Source organism: Panthera leo, chromosome A1, assembly GCF_018350215.1.
Source record: "Panthera leo isolate Ple1 chromosome A1, P.leo_Ple1_pat1.1, whole genome shotgun sequence".
Classification (NCBI taxonomy): Eukaryota; Metazoa; Chordata; class Mammalia; order Carnivora; family Felidae; genus Panthera; species Panthera leo.
Genome location: NC_056679.1, coordinates 59,580,910 through 59,608,250, shown reverse-complemented (window position 1 = coordinate 59,608,250; position 27,341 = coordinate 59,580,910). Strand labels below are relative to the sequence as shown.

Sequence of the window (27,341 nt, the reverse complement as noted above, 5' to 3'; positions counted from 1 at the left end):
ATAAACTAGATAATTTTCAAAGTTTCTGTGTATTTCAATATGCTTTCTAAATCATCTAATATTTCAGGTATTGGCAGGGTTGCGGTTGGGGGTAGGAGATAAAGCAAGAATGAGAATATCTAAGTCATATGTTTTAAATAGTTATTTCTGGGGCACCTAAGTTAAGCATCTAACACTTGATTTCGGCTCAGGTCGTGATCTCACAGTTTGTGAGTTCGAGTCCCAAGTCAGGGCTCTGCGATGAGCGTGTGGAGCCTGCTTGGGATCCTCTCTCTGCCTCTCTCCTCCTCCTTCCCTCTCTCTCTCTCAAAACAAATAAATAACTTAAAAAATTTAAACATAGTTATTTCTTATTAAAATGATTTATTTTTATTGAAGTATTATTTGTATGCAGTGTCACACACAGATCTTTAGTATGGCAATCTGCATATGGGTTTACAAATGCTTACATCCATGTAGCCTATGCACCTATCAAGACATAGAATATGTCTGTCACTCACACACCTCCTTTGCGCACGTTTCCAGTAAATCATCATCCCCTCTGACCCTACTCTCTTTCTCAACATTGTTCTGATCGTTTTCACTACTGCCTGGATTTGCCTTTTCTGGAAGGTCATATAAATAAGTCATCGGGTGCACTCTTTTGTGTCTGTTTTCTTTTACTCAACATATTCTTTTTTGAAGTTAATCCATATTGCTACACATATCCCTAGATCATTCATGTTTTGTTTTAAGAATCTTAAAGTTTTATTTTTCTATCTCCCATCTTTTGTGATAGTGTTATCATACATTTATTTAAAAACATTATATTGAGTTATGATTGACATACAAAAAGATGCATATATTTAATGCACACAACTTGATGAGCTTGGACGCTTGGAGAGAAGTATGTACCTATGAAACTGTCACCATAATCTATGCCTAAACATATCCATCACCTCCGAAAGTTTCTCCCAATCTCTTTACTTATTATTGTTATTTTTGTATCGTATTTTATACTTTAAAACACACATTTTACTTTTATATATATTTTAAACTGAAATATTCTGTCATAATGTTTGATTTACATATTGGATTATCTTCAGAGAAGATAATGAAAGAATGAAGAAACTGGACATAATATTTATGTATTTTTCGTATATTTACAATTTCTGATGTTTTCCATTTCCTTATATAGGTCCAAATTTTGTGTGAAATCCTAAAGAACTTTCTATAACAGTTTTATTGCCCTAGTCTGCTAACAATATATACTCTCAGTTTTTATTTGTTTGAAAATTTACATAGTTTGCTTTCAATTTAAGGATTTTCTTACTTGAACAGATTTCTAGGTTGACAAGGTTTGTTCTGTTTTGTTTGTTCTGCTTTGTTTTGTTTTCCATCAGTCACTTAAGATTTTATCTCTGTGTCTACTGGCTTACACAGTTTCACATAAGTCTTTTCTTGTCACTTTTAACTTGTCCATGATCCATATTTTCATTTCTCTGCTTTTAAGATGTGATCCTTATTACCAATTGTCAGCCTTTTGATTATGATTTTCCCATGAGTCATTTTATGTTTATCTTACTTGAGACTTGTTGATTTTCTTGACTATGCAAGTTTATGCTTCTCAAACAACTGGAACATTTTCCGTAATTTTTAAAATCTTTGTTCTGCCCACCTACATTCCGCGCCTAAAATTCCATGCATGTACCTAAAATTTCATATAAAATTGTATTTTTTCCCACAAATCAATGAGGCTCTGTTCATTCAGTTCCACAATTTTTACACACTGTACTTCCTTTGATATAATCTCTATTTCTCTGGCATCATGTTCTCTCTTTCCTTTTACACTGTCTAATATGCTAGTAACCCTGCCTAGTGACTTTTTCCCCTTCAGATTTCATATTTTAATTTAAATTTTTCCATTTGATTACTTTTTAAAGGTTCCATTTACCACTAAATTCCTTGTTTCACATCCTGTTCATCTTTTCTTTAATAGGTTTTATTATTTTATAACCACTGCTTTAATGTCCTTGCTTGCTATTTCAATCTTTTCAGCGATTTCTGGATAGCGCTATTGATCAAGAAAAAATTTCATCTTTATGAATCACACAGCCTTGCTTCTTTGCATATAATTTTGGATGTACACCAATCATTATGGATAGTATACCACTGGACTGGAGTGGGAGTTTTATCATGGCAGGAAATCAATTTACTTGGCAATTATCTTGACCTTTTTGAAGACTATTTTAGATTGTGTTAGGTATGTAGTATTCACTTGTATGTAGAGTTTGCTTCTAGTCTAGTTTAGTCCCAACACTATGGGAAGGGGTCTCTGTGGTCTCTACTGAATTCGGGGTCCCCTGCTGATCGCTGAATGCTCAGTGTGCCCTTCCATTATGATTGTTTTCAACACAATTGTCTTCTAGGAGTTCCAGGGATACTCATCTCACAGTCCTTGGATACTTGTTCTTATGCCAGTAGTTGTTTTGTTCCCAATAGTTGTTCTTTTTCTGGACTCATGCAAAGAGTAGGCATGCATGAGATCTAGCCCAAAACTCAAGGGAAGGGTCTTATATACAAATCTTTTTCCCTGCCTAGTTGCCTTATCACCAGCATTTCATTCTAAAATATTTAGGTATCTGTGTAATTTCTCACTCTGATCTCATCCTAACAAGGCAGCATGTTCTATATGTTGCAACTGTCCTCACATACATACTGTGGTTTAGAAAATGCCTCAAGGCAGAAAGTTGGCATAATCGTGAAGCTTATCTTATTTAGCATCCTTACTCATAGATCATGGTCCTGAACTGTATGCTGTCCAACATCTAAAACATTTATTTTGTGCTTTTTCCTTCAGTTATTTGTCTAGTTTGAAATGTCTAGTCTGATTGTTATTACAGTCTCATGACTAGAAGTGTAAATTAGTTATAGAGTTTTAATTATGAAATAATGAAAAAAACTATTTCTAAATTTAAAATGTATCCATTTTATTATTTTTTTAAAAAAATTTTTAACGTTTATTTATTTTTGAGACAGAGACAGAGCATGAACGGGGGAGGGTCAGAGAGAGGGAGACACAGAATCTGAAACAGGCTCCGGGCTCTGAGCTGTCAGCACAGCTTTAATTCACTAACTGAGAGATCATGACCTGAGCCGAAGTCGACCACTTAACCGACTGAGCCACCCAGGCGTCCCTCCATTTTATTATTTTATTTAAATAAACATATATGTTTGTTTTAAACACCAAGTATAAGTAAATATCATTGTAAACCCCTTCCTCTTTTAACCTCCAAGTGTTAATAAAGTCATATAACTACATAGTTTGAGATCCATATATGAATACAGACAATGTGACTCACATGAATGCACTCATTTTGTTGCCTCTCTCTTCTATGATACTGTGATCAATGATTTTATGTATCTGTTTGACTGGGCCACAGTGTGCCAGACATTTAGCTTAGTATTATTTCTGGGTATATCTGTGATGGTGACTCTAGATGAGAATTGGTAGACTGAGTAAAGAAGATTGTCTTTCCCAATGGTGTTGGGCCACATCCAATCCACTAAAGACCTGAACTGAATAAAAGGCTGAGTAAGAAAGAGTTCTCTTTCTCTTCCTGGCTATCTTCAACCTGGAACATCAGTCTGCATCTACCTTCACACTTGGACTCAGACTGGACTCACATCATCAGCTCTCATGGTTCTCAGGCCTTGGACTAAGACTGGAATTTACACCATCTGTTCTCAGGCTTTTGGACTCAGATTAGAACTACACTGTTCATTCTTCTAGGTCTGCAGCTTGCCAACTGCACATCTTGGAGAAGCCAATTCCTTACTTTAAATATCTCTCCCATTCTCTCTCTCTCATTCTCAATCTCTGTCTCTTATGTAAGCAGAAGCTTCATAATTAACATGTCAAAATACCTTAAATTTCCAAATTTTAGGAAATTTGTAAGTCATTTGTAAATTTTAGGGAAGTTTTAGTCATTTGTAAATTATGTTACAACCTACTTTATGCCGTATCTTACTGTGCTGCATGTAGTTGACGTCTAGTACTAACCAAAGATGTATGTCTCGGTCATAATTTATTCAGTGTGACTCGCATTTCCTTTGTAAATATTCTTGTTTATTTATTCCAAGTATTTTAATTAAGGATTATTATCTGTTCATTTTAAAATTTAGAGTGTTTGAAAGGAGCGGAGTCTGGGGAAAAGATATTGCCTGGATCTGTTCACTTAATATCTCAAAGTGTACAAATACATAAGGTCCATGGAGACAGAAACATTTGTGTTTTTCAAAGGTGTATTTCCAGGGATCTGGAATATTGTGTGTCCAACTAATGCTCATTGAATGACTGAAGTTCACAAAATGTATTCCACATATTCTTCATAGTATTGGATTTTAAAACTAATATTGGATTCTTTAAAAAAAAGAGATTAAGTATTAACCTACTTTGTATAATAATATTTGAAATAAAATGTGGTTAAACATTTTAAGAAAGGGCAGAAGAATAAACAGTTTTATAGAGTCATAACCGAATTCTATCTCCAGTTAGGCTGATGTTGTCATCTACGTTCATTAGGAAAGAAGGGAAAAAGATTAACCTAACTAGAAAGAGACAATATTTTAAGATAAACATTTGAAGGTAAATATTGGATAACATATATAAAAGTGGTGTTATGGCTTAAAATTCTACATGATCAATGTTCTCACTTCTATATATTGGATAATTTCTTCAGACTTTTCAAACAATATACCATTTCACTTTTCCATACCATATACTTTTCAAAAAATATACCATTTCACTCCTGTCATTGTCCTTGTGAGCTTGTTCCTGTCACTGCCCTAAATTAATAGCACACTATTTTTATATTGATACTATATCAAACTATTTTTGTTTTCTTATTATGCAGGATTTTATATTATTTCATCTCTTTTTAAAGCAATATTTAGATATAAAAATAAGAATGAATAATGTTTGTATATGCTAAAACGTGCACATCCACAATATAAGACATTCTGCTGGAACTATATCTCCTTCTTTATTTATATATATTCCAGAACAATAGACTTAAATCATTTAAAAATTACAACAACAATAAAAACATAGTGAGACTTTTAACTTTAGGAAGGAGATATTGGAGGCAACATTACAGATGTTAGACACCTGACATTGATAATAAACAGATGTATTGGGCATGTAATTACTTCCAGGTGTCTATCATCTCGTTTCATCCTCATAATTGCTGAGGTAGGTATTATTATTGCCTGTGCTTTTCAAACGAGGTAATTGAGGACTAGAAAAGTTAAAACCTTTCTAATAATCACACAATTAGTAAGTGACACAGCCAGGACTGAAACCCAATTTGCCATGACTCCAAACTGTAGTCACTGCCATCATGGGAAATGTTAGCATAAGTAGTTTTAGCTCATACATTTTCAGACAAGGAGTAGACATTGTCTTACATGTATATTTCATATAGGTCCTAAGATAAGGTACAAATAAAAAAATGTTAAAAAAATGACAAAATATTTTCTACCAACACAAAGGTAAATGCTGGATATCCCTGGGGCACCTGAATTCAAACAGTATCCTACACACACAAAGCGGGGTTAATGCTCTAACTGGAATTCTAGACCCGAATGTCACCTCCACTTTGTAATTCCCAACACTCTTATGTCACAACACTTAACTCTGGTTTCTGTCTTTTTCAAGTTACCTTTGAAAGATAGCTTCTGGGAGTCCTCAAGCAAGATAATGTGCCCCACTGATACAGACACACTTTTCTTCTTGTTTAAGCCATAACTTCTGTCTGATAATGACTAACATCTCAGATTTGCTTCATTTAAACTCGTAGTGTTTTTTTCTCAGTGTATAGCACAAAAGTTTTAATTCATCAGCTTTTGTTTTCCTTTCAATGCAGATTCTAAACTTTCCAAGCCTGTGAGATATAGCTTGAATTATTTTCTATGTATATATTTGAAAAGGTTTTCAAAAAATTAACTGAATCTTAATAAAAAATTAATCATTATTTTTATTTATGTGTGGGGCATGTCAAAATATTCCTTTTAAGGTGAAGGATAAATTGTTGCATCTGGTTCCTCCTACAACCAAGAAAGAGACACAAGTGAGTTAGTCAATTTACAGAGTTAGAGACAGTTGCAGATCTGTAAGAAAGTCAAAATGTGAGACACTTGAAACTTGTGCGGTGATTTAGGCTAAATTTCTAAGTGATGTAACGTTTCTATTAGTCAAAGTTTTTCAGAGAAACAGATCAATATTTTTATGAGGAATTGACTCACATAATGAGGCCATTGAGAATTTCCATGATCTCCTGTCTTCAGGCTGGAGACCCAGGAAAGCCCTTGGGGTCATTACAGTCCAGGTTTGAAGGCCTGAGTCCCAGGGATGCCAAGAGTGTAAATCAAAGTGTAAGGGCTGGAGAAGACCCGTGTAGCATCAAGTAGGTAGGCAGGAAGTAAGAGGAAGCAAATTCCTCCTTCCTCCACCTTTTGCTCTATTCAGGCACTCCGTGGATTGCCTAATACCCACTCACATTGGAGAAGACTTGTACTTTACTAATTCCACTTATTCAAATGCTAATCTCATTCAGAAACACCCTAAAGCATACATCCAGAAATAATGTGTAACTTGGGCACCCTTTGAACTATTCAAGTTGACACATAAAATTAACCATCACAACATTTAGAAAGAATTAAATAATGATATATATTAGCCAGCTGGAATGATGTGGGGGAGCATCTTCTGGAAAACAGAGACTAAGCAAAAGCCCAGTGAAGCTGGGCAGTATAGGGGCTAATGAGTATTTTCTGACACAAAATATAAATGACTAATGTTGCACAAAAGAACCTGGTTTATCGGGAAACTATAGAAAATCTAGTGTGCTGGTTCATAAAGTATATAGGGTAGGGGAAGATAGGATCCTCAGGTAGGGGAGGATAAAAGATGAGTTTTGTAATATGAGTAGGGCCTAAATCATGAAGGGTTTCAATGTCTTCTTACAGGAGTTTTATCTTTCTCCTATAGTTGATGGAGAATTGTTTAAGGGAACAAGAAAGCATCCCACATATCTTTAATGTGACAAGACTGGAGTAAGATGAAACAGAGTGCAAGACATGCCTGGGGTCTGAAAGCATGTAAGATATTGCAGGAAGAGGAAAGAAGCAAAATAATTAATTGACAAATTTCTACTTTGTAATGCCATTACCAGAACAGAGAACTCTGTAGTAGCCCCTTTGATTGGAACAATAATCACAATATTTCAGATAGACATGGCAGCATGAAGTTGGATGTATAAGAGACTTAAGTCCGGACTGATCATATAAATGTGTATAAATGTGAGATCCTGAAGCATTCGTGTGGATATTACATTGGCTAGGTGTAGAATTTAAGGTGGAACACTAATGAAACCATTTGAGGAAACAGAGCCCTAAGTAAGTTAGGGGACAATGGAGGATTGTTTTGTTCAGTGATCAAATATTACAGGCATGTCAGATAATTTTGGAAGTGAATAACCTTCATTTTATCATTAATCAACTTGTCTATTTTCAGGGAGCCTGTGGCTAAAACTAACACCAAGACCTGGTACAGGATGAGAACTGTGTTACCGTGTGTGTGAAGTCAAGGCAGAGAAAATGTCTCTGTGTAAATTTTTACTGGGAACATCCAATATAATTTTGGGAAACTGATTGTTAAGCCCTTAATTACAACAAGGGATGCCTAGAGATTATAACAATTGTGTTAAATAAAACTGAATGTGCACAAATCTTAAAACCACATTAGGATGGATGAAGACAGAACAAATATAAACAATTGATTTTTTTAGTAGATCTTTACATCATTTCCTTAAAAAAAGAAATGTAGATCCAAACACACCCTTTCCACGGCCAGGGAAAGTAGAAGGATGTGATTGTAAGAAAAGGGGATCACACAGAAACAACCTAATTTAAATCTTTCAATTACCCATATTTGACTACGTTCTGTTCTGCATACCAAATGTCTCTTGGCTTTAGTGTAAAAGCTAGACGAAAGGAAAGCTTTGGCAGCCCTTCATTGTCTTAGTGTAATCAGGCACTTAGCAACCCTACATCGGATGCTGGCATTCTCTGTTTGGAAACAGCACTGGATTCCACAATGAAGTAGTTGATTGCTAATTTAGTGCACTAATGTAGAGAAGCAGGGGGCTCCCATTCTGCACCTGAATCCAGATGTCAGTTTGCTACCAAGATAATATGTTAAAGACTATTTTCACCCATTTATTGGTACTATAGAGATTGCATAGTGTGCATTTTCTCAGACCCTTTGGCTCTTATCTTTCTCAATTGTGATAATGAATGGTCATTTTTGCTTCTCTACATCTTCCTTGTTATACAAATATTAGAAAAAATGAGCATATTACTTATTAATAGTAATTAGTTGAGTAAATGTAAGTGGTTAAACTATCAATATTCAGACAATGAGCTTAAAAGGGGCATATATTCTAAAAAGTTTAACATTTAAAAATATCAGATATTTATTTTTGATTAACATTCTGTAATTTCTCCAAGTCTATTATACTTATTCAACAGAATTTCATACATTAAGAAATATTTTCATAACTGTAATATTAAACTGAAATGTTAATGTTATATATTTCAATAATATTTTTTACAGATCAGTGAAAATTAAATGTTATCTCAACTAAATCTTTCTAGAGGAAGAAAAGGAGAAAGATACAGGAATCAAATATATCATTTATAGTTTTAAGTAAGTCATACTAGTAGCATCATAACTTGACTGGCTTAAAATTAAATGGTTTTACCCTTAGGGTGCCTAGGTGGCTCAGTCGGTTAAGCATCCGACTTTGGCTCAGATCATGATCTCACAGCTTGTGAGTTCGAGCCCCACGTCGGGTTCGGTGCTGACAGCTCAGAGCCTGGAGTCTGTTTCAGATTCTGTGTCTCCCTCTCACTGCCCCTCCCCCACTCATGCTCTGTCTCTCTCTGTCTCTCAAATATGAATAAACGTTAAAAAAAAAAGAAAAGGAAAAAAAATTAGAAAAAAATTGTTTTACCCTTAAGACACAAAAAGGAGCCACATCCCACGTATATAATCAAAATAAAATAGAACACTACTAAAAGATCCAAAATACCCTTTTTAAAAATAAAATCTGCATAAAACAAAATACATAAAAACACCATAAAACAAAACTATAGGTTTACATTACATAATGAACAAGTGCAAGGTTGTTAAACAAAAGAGTCTTTTAATTTTATATCCACTGACCTGATTTGTTAAGTCTACATATTCGGCAATAGATTAACAAAATATCATCAAAATCCTTTAGGAGAGAAGAATCTGCAAGAGTGCATTGTGTAAATTTGATGCATATTTAATTGAAATAAGATACAACATTTCAGTTTGATTCAAGTTCTATTAAGCTAAATATGGAGAAAATCCACATATTTCTTTAATAAAATATATAAAGTTATAAAATTTGTCTGTGCAATGCAGGCATTCAAAAACAATAGAATTTATGTTATTTTTAAGTAGTGTAATGGAGTAATCTAAACAGAAAAGTGATACGAAGAATTTGGGGTTCCAATTTACAAAATGCTGTCAAATGGAATTTCAAAATCATTTCCTCCTTGTGTTTTAACTGAGAAATCATTATCTTTTGGGAAACGTTTCAGTGGAAAGGAGCAAAATGAATGATTGCCAGTATTTCTCCGCTGACAGATTTCAGAATCTTGGTGTGTTGGTTAGGGTTAATGTGTCCTAAAGAGGAGCAAACTCTGTCTGCTAATTAAAAGGTGGTTCCCATAAGCCTCTTTGCAAGTCTTACAGAATCTGTGAAGAGTTACTATCTTGGCATGCTCTACTTTGAGCAGAACTGACATATCTATAAATATGTTGAGTGACTGAAGGATCAGTTCTACTTGTAAATTTCCTCAGATGGCCTCGACTGTTTGGAGGGACAAAATTCACACACCTTGGTATCTGGGTGCAGAAGAGCAATTTGTAACCTTGGTACCAAATTAATGTCATCACTAGAAGATCAGAGAAAATTAGGCGGAATGTAAGACACTTCACTCTTGCACAACTGACTTTTCAGTATGTCATGCATATTTCTGTATCTTCTGTCTTATGCAAGAAGAAATAAGCAGTGCTTGATGCTTCATGGGTTCCCTGGAACATCCATATGACAAATAGCAGCATTTTCCTTAACTCAGCTTTTTGTCCCCACAAGTCATATGAAGTATAATAAAATTTCCTGTCTTAAGGGAAGTCTTACTACCTGATTCCTAACATGAAATGTGTGCATATATGTGTGTGACCACATGCAATCTGAATAAATACATTTATTATTTAGGGAGACTATGTAACCGGAGTGTAAATGTGTATTAAAAGAAATAAACAGGGTGCCTGGGTGGCTCAGTTGGTTAAGTGGTCGACTTCAGCTTCAGATCAAGATTTCATAGGCCGTGAGTTGGAGCCCCACATTAGGCTCTGTGCCAACAGCTCAGAGCCTGGAGCCTGCTTCAGGTTCTGTGTGTCCCTTTCTCTCTGCCCCTCCCCTACACTCTGTTTCTCTCTCAAAAATAAAATAAAAACATAAAAAACACTAAAAAATAAATTTTAAAAAAACTACAAAAAACTCCCCTCAACAAAGTCATTGAATAATAAACTATTAGAATTATATAAGCATATGTCTAAAATATACCTTTCTTAAATGTTTTTTTCTTTATGTCCCAAAGTATTTTCATTACATTCCTGTTTTATAATATTTGATGCATGTGTTTATGTTTCCCACTTTTGAAAATATGAGTGTTTTTTGTTCAACCCTGAAGATATATTTCACATTGTAAGTGCCCATGAAATATTTTTGAATTTGTAGAGATACACAATTTTTATGTCCATCTGTTTTCAGTTTTTCTTTACTGTTCTTATTTCTTGGAACTTTCCTTTTGTGTTCCTTTGCTCATCAAAATCTGTTTCATTGAATGCAATAGCCCTTACTTCAAACCACAACATAATTTATAATTTATGCATTCAGTTCAGCTGAGCTCTGTCATTTTGCAGATCTTTATTTTTGATTTCTTGGGGCAACTTTCATAAATTTACATGCATTTTAATATAAACCTAAACTAGATGGAAGCCTGATAAGATGTTTATTCCTTTTCTTTGATCACATCTCTAATATTGATTAAATCCCAAAATTTTGTTTAAATGTATATTAATATTAATGTATTTCATTAACTTATTGGTTCTTCAGTTAACATCAAAGCAGAAAAATCTTTGTGTAAAAGGACATATTAATACTATGTTTGCTAACCTCAGCATTAATTATATCACTTATAAATGGTACTGTTTAAATCAAAGCCTCTGATCAGTTATATATAGCGATTTTGAAATTGAAAGCAATATAAATAACCATCTTGGAAAAGCTAATTACTTTACATAATTAGTAAACTGGTTCACCAAAAGTGAGAGAATTTTTTAAAGCCAAATTAATATAATGTGATATAGACTCTGTGATGGCTAATGTTATGTGTCAACCTGGAGGGAATTTGGGGTTGAGTTTAACATTTAAGTCAGTGAACTTCAAGTAGAAATTGTTTCCATGATGTGAGTTGGCCTCATCCAATCAGTTGAAGGCCTGAATAGAACAAAAAGCCTGCTGAGCAAGAAGGAATTTTCTAGAAAGCTACCTTCAGACTTCATCTTGCACCATCCACTCTCCTGGATCTCAAACCTGCTGGCTCACACTACAGATTTGTACTTGCTTGCTTCCATAATCATGTAAGGCAATTTCTTAATATGAATCATATATATGATGCCCTATTGGTACTATTTATAGAACTAATTGGTTCTGTTTCTCTGGAGAACACTGACAAATACAGGCTCCTTTATTTTCCTACTCAGTCTAAATTAACACTGAAATTCTCCGTAAATTTACTAAATTTCTTTGCAGTCATTTATGCAGGCATGGATAAAATTTGTCTCTGACCTGCATGTAAAAGTTCAATATACTTACAATGAGTAAGTGCATTGGCAAAAGCTTTCATTCATAAGGACTGCCAAATTCAAGTTCCTGGATCTCAGCCAAATCCTAAGCAATGAGGCGATGCCCGGTGTCACACAGCACTACTGGGGAAGACATCCACAGAAGACAGATGACAGCGGGATGACAGCTGCGATCTGGTGAGGTGAGGAGGGAAAATCACCGGTGCACACATGCGGGAGAAATGCTGCGGGCACTCACTGCGACACAACTTCACACAGCAGGACACAGCAGTGGAATGTGGAGAAGCAGCAGTGGACCAACTGTCTTAGGCAACAGTAATCGTAATGGGTATCTCCTGTGGAGTAAAGGCATCAGTTACCCCATGGGGCGAATGGAAGTGACACTGCATAAAAACATCACCTCTCCTAGCAAAGGAAGGTTTGACATTTATGGGGTGTGTAAAGGGAATCAGTGGTCCTTGAAGCACATTTATATAAATGAACTGCATTGGTACTTAATGCAAAGATCAACGTAGCCCAAAGAGTGTCTGTTAACAGTGTAGTACAAGCACATTACTACCAGTTTTTATAAACACAATTGGAGAGGGATGCATTTTACAAATATAAGGATGGGAAAAGTTGAATGCTTCAAGAAAACCTAATTTAATAGCATGATCTGCACAACAAAATAAAATACTGTGTCCTTTACATTCTTAAGTACATTTAAGTGATTTTTCTTTTACTTTTACCCTGATTTTCTATTTGACTTTGAATGCTAGGGGTTAGATTTACTAAATTGTGTCTTTTGTATCTTTTGAAAATCATCAAACACCAACGTCCACCAATATGCTTTCTGGAACTATATGTTTCTAATTAGAGAAACTCATGTAAAGGAGAATATGATAAATGTTGGTACAAATTAATGTATGCCTATTGATTCTTCTTTCAGTCTCCTCCTGACATGAGAATTGTTGGATGTTTCACATCCAAAATACCCTAAAAGCATATTATTTTTGGTTAATTTATTTCAGCAGAATAAAGGATTCAAGATACTCTTGGGTCCCTAAAAGTATTTTCACGGGCACTTTGTCAATATAAATGTTTTAGGCCAATTTCTGGCAATTTTAGTTCAGAAAATATCAACATTTAATATAAATTTATTTTTTGAAAAAAAAGTTAAAAAAGAAATTTATTTTCTGTCTTTTCTAGAAGGGGTTGAGGCTCTGAAGTTTAGTGCCTTTCCCATATTCTTTAACTTGTCAAAGATTACACTCAAAAATGCCATCGCTTTTTATGACCTCTGACTCCTATATTATTTTCAATATAAAATCACCTCTTTCCCTACATTTTAAACACGGATATATATATATATATATATATATATATATATATATATATATATATATCTTATATATAATTTTTCAGGACATGTTTGTGTGCTTAGAATAATTAAATACAGGGATGGAGGGCTAAAAGGGAGGTGGAAATTATGGATTTAATCCTCATGGGATTTGTGACATGGGAAGGGAATAAATATAAATGACCTTAATAAAATATAGGGACATGTGGTGATACAAAGTTTTGTTGGAGTTAAAAAGTTAGAAAACAGCATTTCTAACTGAGATTTTCAAGGTCTGATTCATAAAGAAGGCAAAAATTGCCTCAAGACATAAGAATGGGTAGGATCTTGACAAGAAGTAATTGTAATAGATATTTATCTTCTATCCATCCCATATTTAATGTAAAAACCATTAGTATGTGGAGATCTAGCATGAGAATTGTTATTATATTTTGAGAAAATGCTTTAGAAAGCATTCAGAGTAGAGAGCATGAAATAGAAAATAAAGTTGTGAGACTATAGAGCCAGTAGGATCCATAGTAATTCACTATGATGATAGAAGACAACAATTTGGGGGTTAAGCTTGAAAAAAGAGTGGATGTGAGAAGTCAGGAATATGACATAGGATGGAGTACATTTTTATAACATTTTTGAAAAACATCGCTTTGCTTTAATATAAACCCTTCCTCATAAATGTTCCAAATTTTCAATAAATTAATTTTTACATTTTGTTTGTCATTAATTTTTGTATGGACACTGAGTTGACATATTTCATAAAAAATAAAAGTATGTACACAATTAGCATCCAATCCTCAGAGGAAACTCTTAAGACATTTTCCAGTGAATTTGAAGACATTTGAAGACAGCTTGGGCTTGTATAGTTCAAAAAGTACAGGTTTCAGTAGCTATTATGAAAATAAATATCTAGGTACTGAGAGATGCTGGCTGTAATTTGAATATATTTGTATGAAAAAGTTTCTATTTTATCGTTAACATTTTTAAAAATAAGATGGCACATTGTTAACAGTAAACTCTTTATTTGTAAGATAGTTCATGTAGTGTCAAAATCTATAGTCTTCATGTGATAAAAAGTATCTGTAAAAATGTAAGTGTTCACAGATATGAGGAAAGAATTTCACAATTATTTTAATACTGACACAAAAATAATGCAACTTCCAATTCTAGGAGGTACCATGAGTTGATATTCTAAACTAGCTCTCTCAGTTCCAACCACATTATGACAGGTTAAATATTTGTAAATATTATGTCATAACATTCTTTCTTTTAAAAAATGTTTATTTACTTATTTTGAGAGAGAGGGAGCATGAGTGGAGGAGAGACAGGGAGAGAGAGAGAGAGAGAGAGAGAGAGAGAGAGAGAGATTTCTAAGCAGATTCATGCTGTCAGCATAGAGACCAGAGACTGACACAGGGTTCAATCTCACCCACTGTGAGATCATGACCTGAGCTGGAATCGAGAGGTAGATAACTTAACTGACTGGGCATCCCAATGTCATAACACTCTTAAACTCATGATAAACTTCTGGTCAAGAAACAGAGCAAAGTCCCTTCAATTTGTAAGAAACGCTGAAGATGTAAGTCTGTTGCTCTTAATTTTGAGAAATGGAGAGTGGCAACTGAGTTTAAGGTCATCTATGTTGTGTTATAATTAAAACCTGGGTCTCACAAACTGGGTTGGGCCATGCTTTCCCATCAGGCATTTGGAAAAAACAATGAGTTTGCATTCTAACCCTATGGGTTATACAAATCTAATAGGTGAAATAACGGTTCAGAGAAATCCCTAATACCAAGCAATCTTTACTGCTTACTGGTTCTGTAACTGGATTTGTGATATCCTCTTCATCACTTACAGGCAGGATCCTTCAGGGAAAGTACATTATCCATGGTTTTACAGGATCTCTTTAACTTTCAAGGAACCTAAAAGAGAGTGGGCATTCACTTTGCTCTCCTAGAACTGCAGTATGTTATCACAATCTTGTTATGGCCATTATCAGAGTCTCGGTATTAAGTATATTATATATTTTAATATATGCTATATTAATTGCTAAACATATGTATTATAGGTATATATTGTACATTAATATACAGATAAACATACATATGTATTACCTGCATATACTTCAGTAGCAGTATAGATTAACACTCCATTAACATTAATGCTTCACCTATGTTTCACCTAATGCTTTGCCTAACATTTCTGTTTATTTGGGCCAAAATTTCTTTCATTCCTTTCAATACAGCTCTATCTAAATAGTTACTTTGTCAACTGTTTATTTGCATGATACCGTTTTGAATTTAATTTATTTATAATTTTTTATTCCCTGCCTTGATATCTTTTCTTCCCCTACCTATTTCTAATGTGGAATATAATTTAATTAATGGAATTCTCTTACTTTAAAATATCAAGATTCTTCATCTTCCAAAATTTTTATACAGAACAAAAGAGATATAAATATAGATAGCCTTGAATTGACTAAGCAAATACAATATTGCATAGTGCCAGTCAAATATGGTTTACTAAAAAACTTAAAATAAAAATAAAACAAACATTTAATGGAGCACCTGAGTGGCTCAGTTAAGCATCTAACTTCGGCTCAGGTCATGATATTGAGGTTCATGAGTTCGAGCCTCATGTCAGGCTCTGTGCTGACAGCTCAGAGCTCTGGATCCTGATTAGGATTCCCTCTTTGTCTGCCCCTCCCCTGCTCATGCTCTGTCTCTCTCTCTCAAAAATAAATAAACATTAAAAATACTTTTAAATAAAACTAACATTTAGAACATATATGGTAGACAAATAAAAATTAATATTCTATACAAATTGAAAATAAAATGAGAAAAGATCCATGGCAATACTGTCACAAATTTTAACTTCTAACAACTTTTTAGGAGGCAGGAAATAATTTAATAGAATATTATATGGAAATCAATACACATTGCGCTGAAAGATGATAGTTATGGTATGCTTGTAACATAGGAAAAAACAAATTGGACTAATTTTCAACCTTTAACATTACATTTATCTCAATGCTTTGCTTGTTTTATACAGTCTTTATTCAAATACATACTGTTTCAAATTAATTGAATGTGAACTTCTATGTACCCAATGAAGTATTTTTGAGGTATATACTTGATTTAAAATTTTTCTTGTATATTATCTCAACAATTTTTAAATATAAATATAAAGAAATCTTTCCATTCAATCAAAGAGAAGGAATCCTAGAATGAGAGAACAGACACCTCAAGTTTCAGCTTGAGCCATGATAACTCTGAAACATTAATGAGTGTGGCCAACAATTACCCCACAGGCTGCCATTTTCTCCATGATCACACTTTTAAATATCCTACCTTTTAATTAATACTCTTAGATGAAGAGGAAGGTCAAAATGCACACCACAATCAGATATATATTATAGTCCAACTGAATAATAGGGAATAACTTCTAGTTGATTTTTTTCCTATTTATAAAAATAATAGGCTAGGACTATACACAAGTAAGGCATTATCAAAATGTTAGCATTAAAGTCAAAAGTGAGAGGGAATAGCCTTATTTAATTGTTGGACAGAAAGTGCATAATTTATGGGATGCCTGGCTGGCTCAGTCAGTAGAGTCTGCAACTCTTGATCTCAAGGTTGTGAGTTCAAGCCCCACTTTGGGTAGGGAGCCTACCTAAAATAAATAATTTTCTTTTAAAAGTATCTAACTTGTTAAAAAAAAAAAAACTTGCAGATTCAGCTTTCAGGTCGTTATTCCTAGGTACTTGACACATAGTTTGTCACCACAAATTTTTAAAAAGTTTTCATTTCTTATTTAAAATTCTTAAAAAATTGTAAGCATATGTGTGAACAGTAGAAATTCCTGCTTGACATTAATTACACAGGATTATGTGGGGAAATTTAATTGACTAGTCATATAGTTGATGATCATTCAGTAATACATAAGTATAATTAAAATTGGTTTGAAATATATAGCAAATAAGTCATAGAATAAAAACTTGACTACATTAGTCTGACTGATCCAAATACAACTAATTATTTTTTCTATATTGCCATTGTATACCAACAACTTGAGCTGCTAATGTAGTCACAATTTGAGTATAGCAAAATTGTTAAAATTGTTCACTAAAAGCAAATTTACATGCAAATATTGAAAGTAAATTTTATCTTGGATTTAAAAGGTTATGCATTTATCACAATGATATATTTAATATGTCTGAAAATGGCAATTCATTTTTGTACTTTTATTCAAATACCACACAATAGTTTATGGGCATTGCTTACTCACTTTCACTGTGCCCCACTAAGGAAAATTACAGCTATTACCTGAAATTTTACATAATTTCAGGTTTGCAGAGGTTATTTTAATACTTCGAAGGTATAACCTATTGAAATTCAATGATGATATCAAGATGTAGGGCAAAAGTTGAACAAAATAATTGATTGCCCTGAACTTTCTCAAAAGGGTAAATTTTATAAGTGATTTTTTTCCCAGGATATACAGAAACTGGAAAGGTGTGTAGGAAAAATATGGGCAAGCTGTAATCATTAAAATAATGGCAGTTTGGTAAGAATTAAATTTTATTGTTTTTATCAAAGAAAAAAGACTTCTTTGTGAAAAAAATAAAACATTATTCCAAAAGTTAAACTTAAGAAATTCTATAAAGCATGTTTCTAGGAACAGTAATAGAATGGATGGGAATTAAAATTCTAATACTACAAGAGAATAGACCATAGAGATTATTTCTCTAAATAAAATAATTATGTCTCTATCTTTTTTACCATATCAATATATCCGGATGAATAAATAGATAAGATTCTCAGATAAAAGTCTAAAAAGGAAAAGTAATAAGACATTAAGTCATTGGAAAGACCTACAATTCTTATAGTGCTTTATTAGCAAAAGAAGAGAAAAAGAAATCATTGAGGAAATAGTCCAGAAATAGAAACTTCTTTCTCCAAACAACTGCTATCTGAAAAATGGATGATCATAAATCAACGATAGTGAACTATTTTTCACTGGTTAGTTTATGAATATAATAATTAAATTTAGTTCCTTAAAATGTAAAACAAAATATGTTCCTGACTTTAATAAATAAATATTTAAAACTCAAATCATATAAAATATAGGAAAACTGATATGAATATTTATGAAACAATGAATGCCAGTTGCCTATCCTTTCTATGGTAAGAGTCAAATATGTTTAAACAAAAATACCGATGTATAACTACAAAAAGATAAAATTTTCTTAATATAAGGTAAATTAATGTGTCATTAAACCAATACCTATTTTTAAATTTTACTCAGCTTAAGATATTTTTTATTCATAGATAACCTGATTTGGATAAGAAATTTTATCATAATCTAAATAAGTGTCAAATTTCAAATAAAATATATCAATTATAGAAAATTCAGTGTCAAATAAAATATATTTTAAAAGATAGATAATATAAGGGACAAATAAGCTATCTATTAGTAAGGGAAGCAGCACATCAAGAAGATAAAGCAATAATCAATATAGGTGCCCACAATGAATTCTTATCTGACGAAAGTATAGAGCGTAATAAATAAATCAACCATTATCAGTGGAGATTTTAATATACTTCTCTCAGAAAATAACAAAGCAAGCTTCCAAAAGATGAGCAATGATATAGAAGATAAGTTATATGATGCTTTTACAACCAAACAAACCAAGAATATATTTCAATAAAAATCAAGGAAACATTTGAGAAAATCAACAAATAGATTTTAAAATGTATATGGAAGACAACATATTAGGTACAAGTCAAATCAAGCTGAGAAAGAAACGATAGCCAACCACATACGAAAGCATACTATAATGGAAAATGTTAAGTGTGGTACTGGTACAGAAACAAACAAAAATCGAATGTGATCAAATACAAAGCTCAGAAACAGACCCATTTAGACATAGAAATTTAGGAAGGAAAAGAAAAGTTGGCATTGCAAATAAATCAAGCAAGAATACTTCAGTAGACAAGATTGAGAAGATGGAATTAATTTGTGGAGAAAAAATTAAGTTGAATTCCTATCTTATTTTGAAATATTAAGTCTATATTCAGTAAAGGACTGAATGTATTTTCTTTTTTCTTTTTTTTTTTTTTTTTGAGAGAACGAGTGAGAGAGAGAGAGCACGAGCAAGGAAGGGGCAGAGAAAGAGATAGAGAATCTCCAGCAGGCTTCATGCACAGCATAACCCTACATGGGGCTTGATATCACAACCACGAGATCATGACCTGGACTGAAACTGAGAATCAGACACTTAACCGAGTTACCCAGGTGCCCCAAAAGACTGAATGTAAAAGGCAAAACAAACCTGATGCATGAAAATGTGCATGAATATCTTTGTGGCCAGGAGATGTGGAAGAACATCTCAACTAATACCTCAAAACACAATTTGTAAACTAAATTTGATACATATGATTAATAAATTAATCTTTTAATAATCTTTTAAAAATAATCTTTTGATAAATTAAAAGATTTATTTTCAGTAAAGGAGGTTTTAGGTAAAATTATCAGATAGATAACAATATAGAAGAACATATTTGTGATGTCTAAAACTGAAAAGAAATCCTTGAGTGTAAACAAATTTTAAAATGGAAAAATAGGGGCGTCTGGGTGGCTCAGTCAGTTAAGTGGCCGACTTCAGCTCAGGTCATAATCTCGCGGTCCGTGAGTTCGAGCCCCTCGTAGGGCTCTGTGCTGACAGCTCAGAGCCTGGAGCCTGTTTCAGATTCTGTGTCTCCCTCTCACTGACCCTCCCCCGTTCATGCTCTGTCTCTCTCTGTCTCAAAAATAAATAAACGTTAAAAAAAATAATTAAAAAAAAATAAAATAAAATTTAAAAAAATGGAAAAATAAGAAAATGAATAAAAGTTAAGAATAGTCAATAGACTAAGCAAATGTCTAGATTCCTAACAAGAGTAAGAAGACTCCAAAGTCACTATAATTAGCAAAATGTCAATGAGACACCATTTTGGCAGAATTTAGAATGTTGGGTAATAGCAGGTATTAGTGAGCACTGGGGAAACAGGAAAATGATCACCCTGACTATTATTGCTAACACAATGATGACGTTTCCAACTGTGAGACCAATGAGTCAGAAAAGGAGGAGGATCCTCTTCACATGGACTCCAAACTCACACCCTTCAGAAAGAACAATTAAGAATGGATCAAATTATCAGAAAAATTACTGCCTATGTTCTCCTCTAGGATTTTTATGGTTTCAGGCCTCACATTTAGGTCCTTAATCCATTTGAGTTTTTTATATATATTGTGTAAGAAAGTAGTCCAGTCTCATACTTTTGCATATTGTTCTCCAGTTTTCTTTTGTGTTGTTAAAGAGCCTTTTTCCCACTGTATATTCTTGCCTCCTTTGTTGAAGATTAATTGACCATGCAATCATGGGTTTATTTCTGGGCTCTCTATTCTATTCCATGTGTCTAGTTTTATGCCAGTGCCATTTTGTTTTGATGACTACAGCTTTGTAATATGACTTAGAATCTGGAATTATGATACCTCCAGTTTTGGTTCTCTTTTTCAAGATTGCTATGAATTGAAACCACAATGAGACATCACCTCACACCTGTCAGAATGCCTAAAATCAAAAATACACAAAAAAGTGTTGGTGAGGAAGTGGAGAAAAAGGAGCCCTTGTTCACTGTTAATGGGAATGAAAACTTGTGCAGCCACTGTGGAAGACAGTATGGAGATTCTTCAAAAATTGAAAATAGAACTACAATATCATCCTGTAATTGCACTACTGGGTATTTATCTAAAGAATTCAGTAACAATAATTCAAAAGGATATATGCACCTCTATGTTTATTGCAACATAATTTATAATAGCAAAATCATAAAATCAGTCCACGCAGGGCACCTGGGTAGCTTATTCAGTTAAGCATCCAACTTTTAATTTTGGATCAGGTTATGATCTCATGGTTCATGGGTTCAAGCCCCATGTCAGGCTCTGCACTGACAGCATGGAGTCTGCTTGGGATGCTCACTCTCTCCCTCTTTCTCTGCCCCTCTCCTACTTTCTCTCCAAAACAAAGGAACATTTAAAAAATAATAAATAAAAGCATCCCAAGTGTCCATTGATAGATGAATGAGTAAGGAAGATGTGGGATGGATAGATAGATAGATAGATAGATAGATAGATATAACACACACATATACACAATGGAATATTATTTGGCTGTAAAAAAGAATGAAATCCTACCGTTTGCAACAACATAGATGGATCTAAAGAGTATAATGCTAAGCGAAATAAGTCATTCAGAGAAAACAAATACCATATGATTTTAGTCATGTGGAATTTAAAAGACCAAAGGGGAAAAAGAAACAAACTAAAAAACAGACTCTTAAATATAGAGAACAAAGAGATAGTTACCAGAGGAGAGGGGAATGGGGGGAAGGAGTGAATAGGTGAAGGGGATTAAGAGTACACCTATCTTCAGGAGCACTGAGTAATATATGGAATTGTTGAATCACTTTATTGTACACCTGAACTTAACATATGTTAACTACACTGGCATTAAAACCAAAAAAGAAAAGGAAAGAATAGGTCAATATATTCAGGTCCCCACTGGGACCAATGGCCCCATAACCCTGTCAAGGTGAAAGAAAACAAGAAGACAATTCAAACTTTCCTGAGACTCTTGGATACTGGTGCCCAAGTGACAATAACCCCAGTCCCTTGCAGGAGTAGGGGTAAACTGATGGCATTGGACATTTGGGGGAGGAGCCTGGTGAGTCGTGTCAGACAGGTTTGCATGTATTTAGGATGGGCTCTGTGAGTCATTTCAGTTGCCAGTAATCATGGGTCTCACCGCTGAGAGCACTGTAGCTGAAATTTTGGCTGCTTGTAATATGGAACATTACCACTACCTCAAGGAATATGCTTTCTCAAAACCAAGAATTTGTGCCATAACAAGTGGGTGCATCCACTCTGTTCCACTACCTAAGTTACTCAAGCCCTGACTAGTTATTTTAATAAATGCAAAACTGCATGTCAGACAGAAAAAAGGACATGACTCAGCAAGATACAGGACCTGTTGCAGGTAGGCATGGTACCTGCTATGCTGTCACAGCTTAATAGTCCAAGCTTGCCTGTAAGATGGTCCTTGGGAGCCTGGAGTCTAACAGCTTGAGGTAGCCTGGGGAGGCTACCTCAGATTAAAGAGTGGGCTACCTTGGCCTTTTCTGTGTCCAACATTTTTGCTGTCACCAAGGTGATGGCAGCCAACATGGAAGTCTGGTACACTGCTGTTGATGTGGTTAATACCTTCTCCTCAATCCCTTTGCAGGATGAAGATCAGGACCAATTTTAATTCACATGGAATAGCCTGCAACATACCCTCACTGTACTTCCTCAGGGAAACTTTAATTTCCCTGCAATATGCCATCAGTGGTAGGGTTAGATCCATAACCAGCCAAATTACCCCCCAGAATACTTGCCATCCTCTATATTAATGCCATCTTCAAACTGGTCCGACTAAGAAGCAAGCTGACCAGGCCCCACATAGGGTCACAGACACTGTGGGTGCATGCAGGCTGGTCACTCAGCCCTGATAAGACCCAAAGACCTGCTCAACAATTTCAGCTCCTGGAAACCACTTTGACCAGTAGTCATAGGAGTATCCCTGATTAATTAAAACAAATATTGCTGTCTGGGCATCTCCCACCAACAAAGGAGATCAATACCTGTACATATGAAGATCTCCATATCATCTATGCAACTTAAATGTGGGTATTGGACTAAACAATGTCAATTTGCTAAACCAGAAAAGGTCCCCATTCTAATGTTCATTGTAAAAAAATCAATACTGAAATGTACATATTTTCATTTAATATACTAAACAAAATCATGAAATTTTAGGATTTGGAGATATTTTGGAAAATCAATCTTTTGTATATATTTAATAACCTGTAAAACAAAAATTAAGAATCATTTTTTAAATTATTTTATTTATCTTTACTTTTTATTTTTTTGAGAGGAGAAAGAGAGAGAGAGTGCACAAGTTGGGGTGAAGGGCAGAGAGGGAAAGAGAGAGAAGAAGAGAGAGAGAGAACCTTAAGCAAAATCCATGCTGCCCATCATGGATCCCAATGCAGGGCTCAATCTCATGAACCTCGGATCATGACTTGAACCAAAATCAAGAGTTGGAATCAACCAACTGAGTCACCCAGGCACCCCAAGAACCATTCCTAATTCTTATTCATAATTCCTTTCTTACATGAGCATATATGATATTTTCTATATTTATTTGTTCTTTTTATTTAGTACCTAAATCAGTTGGCTATTTTTAATGAAATAAGGTAATATAGCTTTCAACAACAAATTTTCTAATTGTCTAACCACAATAGTAATCTATTGTTTTGTCAATGTTTTTAAATCTTTTTTCTTCTAGTAAGCCTCTCTATTTATTTATTTATTTATGAAGTTTATGAAGTTTATTTATTTATTTTGAGAGAGAGAGCACGCAAGCAGGGAAGAGGGGCAGAAGGAGAGAGAGAGAGAGAGAGAGAGAGAGAAAGAGAGAGAATCTCAAGTAGCCTGCATTGTCAGCATAGAGCCTGACATGGAGCTCCAACTGAACCATGAAGTCACGACTGAGCCAAAATCAAGAGTTGGATGCTTAACCGACTGAGCCACCCAGGCATCCTTAAGCCTTCCTTTTATGACAAGTTAATTTTAGATTATTTTGTGTCAATGTCCTATTTGTCTATCATTTTTGTTAGTTTGACACTAAAATATATTATTTTCTTTTATAGCTCATTTTAATATATTGTCAGGTAACTTCTATCCCATTAGGTGCCATCAATTTATCTTCAAAATTTTGTGGTACACTTGCATGCTTTTTCAGATGAACATAAAAACCAACTTAAAGATTTCAAGAGTAACCAAATGAAACTCATTAAAATAGAACTTTCACTAAAATAATTAATCAAATAATAGGCTAGAAAATAGAAAAATATTATTTTCTCAATATTGCCTTATATTATTGTCTCAGCCAGAAAGCAGGCAAAAAGACATTGCTAAGCAATAAATATTTTTTTAAGGTCACATTAACTCATTAGATGTAAGATACAAAGGGACAGATCTCATGCCTATTTTAGTTAAGCAACATAAGGTTAATTGAATGTATTGCTGCTTGCTTGGAGTTACTCAGTGAAACTTAGTAAACCAGTAACAAGGGGATGCCTGGGTGACTCAGCCAGATGAGCCTCCAACTCCTGATTTCATCTCAGGCCAGATATCACTGTGCAGTTTGTGAGTTCTAGACCCGTGTTGGGCTCTGAGATGACAGTGCAGAGCTTGCTTGCGATTCTCTCTCTTTCTCTCTCTTTCTATCAAAATAAATAAACTTAGAAAAAAACAAACAACGGTAGCAAAAAGTAGTGGTTTACATGTTGGTGTATGTAAGGTTCTTGTGTGTTTTATCTACCAAAAATACATAAAATTATTCATTATTCATATCACAAAGTTTGAATATTCTGTTATACTTTTATTTGGCCATTTAAACTGATAATGACATGTTCCATAAGGTAATTTTTGTTGTAATTTTAGATATGGGTCTAAATTCTCTAACCCAGGCCCATTTGTGGTTGTCCATGTAATTCCTTTATTATTATTATTATTACTAATACTATTATTGAAATATATTTGGCATAAAACATGTAAATTTAAGTTGTGCAGCATGTTCATTTGATGTATACATATACTGTAATATGATTACCACTGTAGCAATAGTTAGCACTTCTAAGCACATCACAGAATTACCACTCTTTTTTGTGATTGTAATAAGCAAGATACAGTCTCTTAGCAAGTTTGATGATTATAATATTCTTGTCTAACTACTTTTGTGTTGGTTTACTACTTGGAATTCTCTATGTTTCATAAGATCTGTGTATATACTTACATTTGCCAAATGTTTCCTTGTGCATCAATCTTGCAAAGAATAAAAGAAAATGTTCATGATGCCCACAGGCTCTGATGTTTCTAAAACCACTTTCCGAGCTTGTTCTCCAAATAGCATGTAGTGCTTGGTATTCAGTCTCTTGCCCACTAATACCTTCACTTTAACTTTTATATAACTAGCTACCTAATGTAAGTAAATGACTTTTAGATATTACCTCTTTCAGAATTCTAAAATCCAAAAAATTTTGGAAACCATAAAAAAAGTCATTTAGTGGCAAACCTGAGAGGAATTGGTGTCAGGCTATTTATATTCTTTATACATCTCACTTAGTGTGATCATTTTTAGCTGCAGAAATGTTAATGTGTTGCTATAGGGATAATGCCAGAGATCCTATGCAGGTTGCAAATATTGAATGGCTATGAATTCTCTTGCTTTGCTAAAAGCCAAATATTCTAAATGCGAGTGTTTCATCTGAGGATTGGGGATAGGAAGCAGACAATAGATTCATGATTATTAACCATCAAAAAGTTTGCTGTTGCATAATATCCCTCCACGGTTACCATTTAGACTCTCACATTGAGCTTCCCAACACAAAATAATGCCAGATATTTGGAATTCAGGGTAATAAATCTAATTCTAAAGACATTTAAGGTCAGAATAAGGTTCCCAGAACATCCTAAAATGTTGTAATAAAGTGCCTAATTTGAATTGTGCAAAGTCAACCATCATTTTTTTTTTTCTTTTTATAAAGTTATGGTAAGAAGTCCAAGGATGACTAAGGAACATAACTCTGGACACTTCGTACTTATGATATTATTTTTCATTGTGATTAATGACGAGTAAAAATGGATCCCTTATGTATTCCTCAATTTTTCTTTCATACTACTTTCTGCTGTTACTGATTTAGATTTTATTTATGAAAAATTTTGTTTCCCTTTGCATGCATCTACCTGTCTAGTGATTGCCAGATTGACTGGCTGGTAAGAATAATGAGACAATTTCTCCCCATCCACTGCCTCCTTGAGCTTACTGTGTTTTTTCTATTAATTACTTAGTTTGCATCAGTGTCAGTTTCACTGATGCTAAAAAGATATCATAGCTCGATATTGTCTCCAAACCAAATTAGTAGAGTAGCATGCTTTACTTCCCATGTCTAATTACATGTAAAGGATTTAGTTTGCTTTTCATTTCAGCTCATTAAAGATAGTGAATCATATCTACTGGTTGTTTTATCTTTGTTTACAAAATGCAGTTATTGTTTTCATCTTTCCTCTTTGCATAGCAATTAACTATAACTCCTTTTGATATAATAATAGGTAAAATGTATATGGCACTTATGTGTGAAACATTTAGAAAAATTTAATGAGTAAAGTATATATTTTCAGCCCATTTAAGTCAGAAGGAAACTTCACTTTAAAGCAACAAATATAAGTCTGGGACTACAAAACTAACAGAATAGCTAAGTGAGGATCTGATCCAGGCTGACTAATTTCAAGCTGGAGATTTTAACCACTGTGCTCATGGCCTCTCAATATGACAAATATGATTTAGTGATTACTCAAGTAGAAGACATTTATGAAGAGGCTACTTTGGTTATTTCTGACAACAGTATGCTACAGTTAATGACAAACAATTATTTTAAGTTTTCCAGGTAGCACAGTTTGTGGAAGACACGAAGTGATAAAATGATACAAATTTACATTGAATGAATTTCATATTAGTGCTTGGTGTTTCTCAAATTAGGTGGCAGTGATATCTAATGTTTTACATGTCATATTTACTTTTAAATGATAAATACTTCAAAACTTGAAGAAATGTAAGCAGGTGGCATGGTCACAGCCTGAGCAGGATAAAAGAAGCAAGTTGTAGTGGGTTAGAAACCCAGATTGCCTGCACTCAATCTGTGGTTCTGTATGGCTCCGTTTTCTAATTTGCAAAATGAGGAAAAAAATAGTATCTGCCTCACAGATTTCACATAGTATTAAATGAGCCAATACATGCAAAGTACTTAGAAATTCTCAGATGTATATATAAGAACTATGGAAGTCTTTTTATAA

The 27,341-nt window shown here is 33.8% G+C and overlaps 1 long non-coding RNA gene across 1 annotated transcript in view; it reads right to left on the bottom strand.

The window, feature by feature from the left end:
- Positions 1 to 6,027: 6,027 nt before the first annotated feature.
- The window catches only part of LOC122199374, a 34,777-nt gene continuing 13,463 nt past the window's right edge, over positions 6,028 to 27,341 (bottom strand). The window contains exons 2-4 of the long non-coding RNA XR_006193492.1: positions 15,157 to 15,265; positions 12,021 to 12,345; positions 6,028 to 6,087 (exon numbers count right to left, since the gene is read on the bottom strand). This is a non-coding gene — a long non-coding RNA (uncharacterized LOC122199374). The remainder of the gene's footprint in view (positions 6,088 to 12,020; positions 12,346 to 15,156; positions 15,266 to 27,341) is intronic.